The following is a 9,209-nucleotide window of genomic DNA, read 5'->3' on the forward strand; positions in this document are numbered from 1 at the left end:
CACACGTGCAGAAACCTCCTAGACTGTTTCCTCTCCGCTGTACTGTATTTCTGGCAGACAGCTGGTAAGTTGAGGTCCCCAAGAACAGGGACTAGCAATTGGGAGACTTCCCCCAGATGACTATAGAAAATTTAGTCTGCCTCTTCATCTTGGTTGGGTGGTCTGTAGCAGACTCGCACCAGGATATGTGCCTGGCTGGCCTTCCCCCTGATTCTTGCCCATAAACACTGAACCCTATTGTCACCATCATTAAGCTCCAGACAATAAAAATACTCCCTGACATGCAGGGTTACCCCACTACCTGTCCCTCCCTGCCTATCCCCTGTGAAGAGCCATCCATTGCAGAACTGCAGTTGTGTGGATCATCCCACCGTGTTTTTGTGACGGCAGCCATGCCACAGTTTTCCTGCCGCACAATGACTTCCAGCTCCTCCTGTTTGTTGCTCATGCTGTGTGCACTGGTACAGGTGGACTTCAGCTGGGCTATTGATCCTGCCACCTTTTTTGTGGGGAGAAACCATAATTCCTATGTGACCGTTGTCAAGTGCTTCCATGTCTTCTAATACATTAATAACCTTTCTGTCTTTACTGCTGCATGGATCTCCATCCCCCACTTCCACTGAGACAGCAGACCAAAGGGCTTTGCTAGCAAACGTCCCTCAAACATTGGCGCGCTGCCCCCAGGCTGAAAGAGGGTAGATTTAGATGAGATATGAGGAAGAAATTCTTACTGTGAGGGTGGTGAGACACTGAACCATGTTGCCCAGTGAAGCTGTGGATGCCCTGTCCCTGGAAGTGTTCAAGGCCAGGCTGGATGGGGCTTTGCGCAAGCTGGTCTGGTGGCAGGTGTCCCTGCCCATGGCAGGGAGGTTGGTACTAGGTGAACTTTAAGGTTGCTTCCAGCACAAACCGTTATATGAATCTATTCTTATATCTAGTGTGCCTGGGTTTAGCCCTTTCCCCCTTCAGAAAACCCACAGAGTCCTGGTCCTTCCCCTGGCAGCTCCTCATTCCTTCTTATTTTGTGCTTGGCTCTTCATAATCCACAAATCTGGGATAATTTCCTTTTCAGTCAGACTCAGAGCACCAAGAAGCTCAAAAATGCTTTGGTAGCTTCAGGGATCGCTGAGAGTGGATTTAAGCAGGAAAGAGAATTAATTTTCCGGGGCAGTCTCATGTGTGTGACTCAGACACTGTGGAAAAGGGAATAGATTGATGGAAGGATGGTCGTAAAGCATTAGAAAAGGGACGCTTACATCAGAGGTGCTGATTTCCATGTCTACGTCACCTAGCAACACTCCAGTTAAGGATGTAACTTCCGAGAAGCTGATTCCCTGGGAATTTTCCCATTAGGTGGCACCACTGGCCTTGAGAAGGCTTTGCTCTGCTCTGGTTCTTTCATGCCAAATAGACGCAAATCGCAATGCAGACCTAAATCGCAATCGCATCGCAACCCTCCCACCGGATAAGCTCATGCAGAGTTGGAAGAGGAATGGGATTTTTACAGATCCAGAAGTGACATGCACTGTCAGTTCTAATTAAATTTGGAGAAAAACTTTTGATAGGACCCAGCCTATCTTTGCAATGAGCATAACAGATTCTGGAAAATGCCATGGAGTGACTCCATAACCTGCCTTCTCTGTGCAAAAGATTGTTATGTCTTCATTAAAACTGTAGAAAAACTGCTGAGCTGGTCCTTGGTCCCTGAGCCATGCAGCATGCTCCAGGATAGCTCATGCAGACTACGGTTTACAGCAAAACAAAATTCTCATGTGATGATACCACGACCCCCCCAGTGACCCTCACACCACACGGTATAGCAGACATTTCATGCAGAAGTGTAATTTCTAGGGAAAGACAATGTTTCAGCTGAGCTCAGTAGTGGAAATACCTTTTCTCATTGTCACCAAGTAACATCATTTCTGGTGTGGCTGTAGGGAGCCGAGTTGTAACCCACCACAACACTTCTTGATGCATATATGAATTGCTGTTATAAATTGCATGCTCAGTTTGCCAAACTCATGTGCTGATAGTGTCTGAGGTGTCATGCAGAGTCCTCCAGACCTGACATTCAAAATTTTTGTTCTGATTTGGTTTGGTTTGATTTGATTTGGTTGGGTTTTGAAGGGAGATTCAATCTCGGAACTCAGTGTTCCCAATTTGAATTTACAAACACAAGCACCGGTGTTCTCAATTTCTGTGAGCTCTAGGTCAGGTTTAGAGATTTGCCTTGTTGGCCTTTGGGAAGTCATGTGAGATGAGTCTCATTGCAGGAACCTTTTCCAAGCTGCTGGGGTTTGCAGAAAGAAGTCCTGCCAGGATCAGCAGGTCTTTTCTTGTGGTCTTTGTTACCTATCATACTGATGTCCCTATCTGGCCTTCTAGGAATTTGGTAATCATCAGTGCTGGTAATGCTAAATAGCTCAGAGCTCTTAGGGGAAGAACAAAACCAGTACTCTTTCAACAGAATAAAAGGCATCAATGTGTCAAAATACACAGTCTTTAGAATAAAAATAAACCTGGAGCAGGTCCACACTCCAGACCTTAGTGACCTTTTAAAGCAAAGCTTTACATACAAGTAAACTCTTATGATGACCCCACAATAATAATCTAATAAATCATATGGGTATGCAATGCTTTTTCTAACTTCCTTCAGCATCCAAATGAGGAAAATATACACCAAAAAGAGTTTTCTGTTCCTGCAGGCTGATCCAAGCTGTATTTGTAGGATCCTTAGACAATGAGCTCAAGAAATCAGTCCTGTAGCATCTTTTGTAAATAAATATAACCAGACCTGTTCTGAACATACAGCCTTGGTCTGTAGATGATTTTGTGGGAGGCAGGTTGCATGATTTCTTCCTCATCTTCTTTCATGGACAATTGGAAAGATTTATTAGGGTTAATTCCCAACTACATTCTTATGGATCATGAGGGCCAGGTGAAGGTGAGAGACACAGTCAATAGGATAGGTAATAAGGAATTCTCATTTCCACTTCAGGGCTGAGATCTAATCACTCTTCCGTGGCACTAAATCCCTGAGCCATATTCTGGGTTCCATATCAGCATCTCTACCAAACACAAAATGTAACAGAGGAGTTGGGCTTGGGATTCAGTTGCCTGGTGGCCATGGTCTTTAGCAATGCCCTGGAGTTGTTATGTGTCCCTGTCCTCAGCATTGTAGAGCTGTCAAGGGCTGGGTCTGGCATGTTTCTAGGTCACATATAGGAAACAATTTCTAAGTGTAAATGGACAAGAAGCAGAAGTTCTGTGCAGTGCTTAGCCATCCCTACCTCCTAAGCACAGAGATGCTGAGACCTGCATGTGTGATCAGCTCCTCATTGGTCATGGGTAGGATCACCACTGGGATCCAGGAGTGGAAGTGGTTTGGCAGAGAGGAAACCCACTTACAATATGATCATGATGTTTGGATATTGCAAGAGGTTCCACAGCCCACTTTGGGAGTCTTAGATACCAGGAACTGTTATTTAATAAACATCTGTGAGGAAATATCTGCTGCTGTCGAGCTGAACATTCAAAGCCAGATTAAATGTATTTTTGACACCTTTCCCTATCAGATTTTTAGCAGACATGGAAAACCTAGTGTGCATTTCACGTATGTATTTTGAGGAGATGTGAATTTGGAGCTGGTGAAAGATGGTAGGTTGTCTGTCCTGGGAGTGAAAGTCCTCTGTCTGCAGAATAAGTTGGTGGGCTGGGCAAACATCTACCTTATCACTGCATGAATATGTCTGACTCCCATTCCCTAGATGCAGAGATAGATGTGAAAGTATCAGCCAGGCTCCATGAATAACTCCAGATCCTTCAGTGGGTTCTGTGAAAAGGTATTAGAAATTAGTTCCATTCTAATGTTCTTGGCTGGTACTTGGATCAAGGTTGCTGTTTAACTCCAGGTTTTAGCTGTGCAGACCTTGGGCTTTCGGTACAGCAAGGACCCCCGCTTTCTTATTTCTTATCAGCACACTCAAACCTTTCCTTAATGAGAAGGGGTCTTGGTATTTTGGTTATACCAGACCACTCTGGAAATGCAACCAACACATTCCCTCTGATGCTGTTATTTGGTTTATTGACAGGGGTGCAAATACCCCTGTGCTCCACCCAGTTCTGATCTCTGCAATTAGCAACATGCGCCATGGACCAAGGAATGGCTATCGCATCCCAGACAAGTCTAAACCTGTGGAAGAGAACTGCATTCGTCAACACAACTGGTATCAAAGCTTGTCTGAAAAGGCTGAAAGATAATTACATTCCAACAGGTTTTTCAAAAAACAGTCCTACAGCAAAGCTGAAGTAGCTCAGCTGGGAGAGCGTTAGACTGAAGATCTAAAGGTCCCTGGTTCAAACCCGGGCTTCAGCAGCATTTTCTTGTAGCTTTTTTGTGACTAGTGCTGGGCTCTTCAATGCTAGAGAGACCCAGAGCTACTAAAGAGTCCAGCAAAGGGGCCAGGAAGCTGATGAAAGGACTGGAACATCTCTCATGAGTAGAGGGTGGGAGACCCGGTACTGGTTACCCTGAGAGGTTTTGGAGTCTCCATTCTCGGAAATATGTCTGGATGTGTTCCTGGGCAACTGGTTCTAGGTGACCCTGTTAGAGCAGGGGATTGGACCAGATGACCTCCAGAGGTCCCTTCCAACTATTCTATGTGTAGAGGACAAAGACAAAAGTATATGTTTAAAGAAGGGAAAAGCAAGGCTAATGTCATCCTCTTATATTTCTATCAGCAATGGCTGCCTGGCCATTTGGGCTGACCAACCAGACAATAAACAGCTGTGGTTAAGATTAGGGTGTCAGAAGAACTAGGCCTACATACAAATAAAAGCAGATTTATACATTCTTATCCTTACTGAACTAGTTATTGAGTTCAACTTTTTCTCTTTTTTCCTTTTTTCTTTCTTTTTTTTTTTTTTTCAGACAGACTAACAGACCTATGGACAGACACTGCTTCAAAATTATCTCATCACCGGCTCTGAAATCCTGGTGTCTGTCATCTGTTGCAAGATCTGCAACGCTACGTCACAGACAGAGCCCCCAAATAAACTTCCGTTCTCGTTTAAGACACCATCTGTGTCCCATTTCTGCAGCGCTTGGCAGAGATTGCTTCCCTTCTATGGTATGTTTGTTCCTCTCGGTGAGCTGCAGCCTTCTTTGGAGGTAGGAAAGTCAGCGGGTGGAACGGATGCCAGCACTTTGCTGTGACAGTGTCCTTGGACAGTAGTGTGCTTTTGGTGTTCAACATTGGTCAGGTGGTCATGGAGCAAACTCAAGGACAACCCAAAGAAGAGCTAGAGCCAATACGAAGTCATATTTGGCTGCAAGAAAGGGAAGAGGCTTTACTGGGACATTGGCTGTTAATGAGGGCAAGAGAAGTGAGGTGACAAAAAGCCAAGCTGGGGACATCATGGACAGGTCTGAATGCACTAGAACACCCAAGTGCTCTGTGTCCTTTTACCAGGTAATCAATGGAGTTCATAGTCTTGTCTTCCTCTTATGCAATTAAATTAAGCTTTACTGCATAATTCACACAGCTGCAACTCAGAACAAAGCATAAATAACTTTAGCTTAGGCTCTCCATAAAGCCAGCTGAATGAATGATCTGTGCAAATTGAATCACTATGAGTCAGTTTCCCTAGCTGTAGCAGTGACATCTGCCTTCCTTCACCTTCCCTAAGTGTGGTGAGAGTTAACTTGCAGGTGAAAGTACTCTGTGTTCTCAGCTTGTTTTGGTGTGTTATTCCAGCACGTGTCCCCACAGATGATGCTGTATTACTCATACACCTCTCAAGTCCTCTTTTTCTCTAATACCTTTTATTTGCAAGAACTACAAACAGTCATGCTGTCCAGGAAAACACTTCCTTTATAATGCTGGCATCAGCGTCACTGAACTGTGCTCTGGAAAATGTTCCTTAGGAAATCCTATGACTTTCAGGTGAATTTACCTCAAACTTGATCAGAAAACCAGGAGGGGGAAGTGATGAAAAATAAGAGGACAGCTCATCTCAGAAGAACAGTGACAGATGCTGTAAATAATGAGGAAACAGTGTAGGAAAGAGAATGATGGACTGGAGATGATGTAAGAGACTACAGAAGCCTTGATCACTATTGATACAGATCATTTTAAACAGCCAGGAAGGACTTTGGGATTGATCTGGAAAGGGAGAGAGACTATCACATGAATGGAGATGAGAACTTGGAACATTTTGCCTATCGTGGCAAAGACTAGGAGAGATTGAGTGTTGTCTGTGTGTCTCTGGAGGAGATAAACACACACACAAAAAAGAAAAAAAAAAAAAGACTGTGGGGTTGAACTAGAAGGCCGCATTATAAAGAATGTGTTTAAAGTGGTTGAGGATGTGTGCTAGCTGTAAATTCAAAGGTTTCTACCCATTGGTATACAGCAACACCCAGCAAGCTTTCCTGTTCTTCAAGAAGGGCAACCGCTGCCAGAGAAGTCTTGTAGTGGGCCTTGTAGGAAAGAGGTTTTACCACATCCGGCAGCTGGGAACCAACTTCCCATCTCTAATTTTGATTTTGCTGCACAGCCATCTGTTGCCACAGTGGGTGATCACACTGAGGTTACTCAGGTTTCATTAGACACAACAAAGTGGATGAAGGAGGTATGATAAATCAAAACCTTCTCTTCTCCATTCTCCTTCCCCAAGTACTTTTAAAATTTGTTTTAAAGAAAAGCTGAAATCTTGTATAAGCGACAAAACCCAGGGAAACACCTAGGTTTTAACCTACTTTTGCAGTTATTGTATTCCTCTTCGCTTTTGAGATTGTAGCCCAAAACTCTTCTTGGACACTGCTTGCATCCAGTGTTATCAGATTCCATAAACTAATTAATGTCATATGGAGACTGCCGTGTCATGAACCCTCCTTGACAAAAATGAAGGATCTGGAGGACAACAGCAGACACAGGGGATATGGGGGAGGTAGTACCAATATAGGATGTTATTGTCTATAAATTTTTGGTCTTACTTAGAAGACACTATCATGCCTGACTCTTGGTAGACATATACATGGTAGACAGTGACATGGGATGGAAGTGTGGGTTACATTAAGGGATCTGCATCCCTACAGAATAGGTATAATTCTGGCTAAAACCAGTTGTCATGAGGGAGTCAGATCCCATGAGTAAGTAGAACAGGGAAGGAGACAGCTCTGACCTTGCCCTTCACCTCCAGCTAGTTATTTCTAGAGAGGGCAAAGTGAGAAACAACATCTGGTTGCATTACTCACTAGGCAGCAGGGTCTTTTTCAGTTTTATTCTCCAGAAATTCCAGCTGTCCATTTGATAACAAAACATTGAAAGACACAACTTTGCCTCCACAGGAGTGGAGTGGATGGCCACAGGTGCATCAAACCCTGGGTCAATCAGCAGAGAGTGATTTGAGAAATCTTTGATGCAAAGAGCTATGAACAACCTTTCCTTAGGTTACTCCAACTGCCAAAACTAGATGTGTTGAGACCCCTTCAGCTGCCAGTTGCCTTGGTGCTGCCATGTTTAATAATCCTGATGCATCTGTCCACAAAGATTTTATCTAAAACAGTTAAAAGTCTTACTTGATCATTTTGATAATTGTTGGTGGATGAGGTTTGTTACTGGCTGCAGATACTTCTGGTGCCTTTTCTCATTTTGGCAAGAGAAGTGGCTATCACATGGAAGCAGGGACAAGACAGAGGTGGCCCAAATCAATCTACAGCCAGCTGAACTGATTTAAGGCCCCCTTTCTTCCCTTCCTGTATTCACATAGAGACCCACATTCACTTGAACCCCAATTATATGCATGATTGCTGGACAGCCCATGTGTGTGTGCAGCTGCTCTGCTCTCAGACTAGCCAGCGGAAAGTTTCAATCAGTGGGCAGTTCCGTGAAAAGACATGGCACAGAGGGAAAAAGATCACTGATGTTATTTTTCAGCTTTTGTTCAACTCTGCATTGGACTGTCCTCCACCCCTTCCCAACTGCTCTCCTCCCATCCCCTGCAATGATGGCAGGCAAAGGTGGCTGCCATAGGGGAAGTGGATGCGGAAGGCAAGTCATGGCCCCCAGAAGCAATGGCAGAAACCCTCTAGCAAGGAACAGGAATAACTAGTAACACCTTTCCAGAGCACTGGCTTGCTCGCTGCCTGTGCTGCCCACCCCTCAGCTCAGCTGGCCTGCCAGCAGCAGGCTAAGTACACCCACCTGCGAGAGGGATCCAGCCTGAACGGCAGCGAGGGAAAAGTTCACCTGGAGGAGAAAGCAAGCTTTCCCTGGAGGAGGTGAGAGGAGGATGGGGGATCCTGTGAAATACCACGTCTGTATTTTGAGAGGGGCTTTCTGGGCTGACCCTGATTTGTGAATATGTAAGATGGGAGGAGGAGGGGAACAAGGGGGAGGTCAATGAGGTGTGTTTGCCTGCTTACCAATGTGGAACAGAGAAGAGCAGATCATCCAGAAAGTTTAGCTCATTTAGATTAATGAATCTGTTGCATATTCCTCAGGAAATCTCTCTTCTGCATTTGTGAACACTGCTTGACTTGGCTACAGTGTGTGAGACCATCTTCTAACTATCTAGACAGCTGCCAGCCCTGCAATGGGACAAATCCCCCAGCACTGCTGGAGGATTAATGCTGCAGATGGCTACAGGCATATTTGCAGGTGTTGAGATGTTTGTGGTACTTTATGTCTTTCTCCTGACATCTCCTGTCTCATTTTTTTGCCTTGTTTATGTTCGATCTCCTCCAAGAGGACATGTCTGAACCCACCTGGGGAAGTTGAGTCTCAGTTTCCCCACCACCACTTGTAGATGAGACTCTCACAGGTCACACCAGGGATGCTGGCATCTGGTTGATTCCCATATGTGTCACTCGGATTCTTCATCACCACATGCACAAGCTGGTAAATCATATTTCTAGAGGTGTGGCCACTTGATGTCAGGTCCTGCTCCTCTGGAAAGGCATTTTTGGGAAGGCCCTAGAGTGCAGCTCCAGGCTCCAGCAACCTTGTCGTGCTGTGTCACTGTGTTTGCCCTGTCACACACCAACACAGGAGCCTTTACAAGGCTGCCAGGAAAAAGATTTTCAGTATTGTCACTTCTCAGCCAGCCACGACTGAGAAGACTTGAGAAAAGATAAACTTTCTTATTTGGTGGGTGACGACATGCCATCCGTGAATTTGCTTAGGACTTGGTCCTGACCTGGAAGC

The 9,209-nt window shown here is 45.0% G+C and overlaps 1 non-coding gene across 1 annotated transcript; it reads left to right on the forward strand.

The window, feature by feature from the left end:
• The first annotated feature begins 4,302 nt into the window (after positions 1–4,302).
• TRNAF-GAA (transfer RNA phenylalanine (anticodon GAA)) lies at positions 4,303–4,375 on the forward strand. Its single transcript has one exon. It is a non-coding gene; the product is annotated as a tRNA-Phe (tRNA).
• Positions 4,376–9,209: the final 4,834 nt, after the last annotated feature.

The sequence above is a fragment of the Falco cherrug genome, chromosome 3 (assembly GCF_023634085.1).
Source record: "Falco cherrug isolate bFalChe1 chromosome 3, bFalChe1.pri, whole genome shotgun sequence".
Taxonomy (NCBI): Eukaryota; Metazoa; Chordata; class Aves; order Falconiformes; family Falconidae; genus Falco; species Falco cherrug.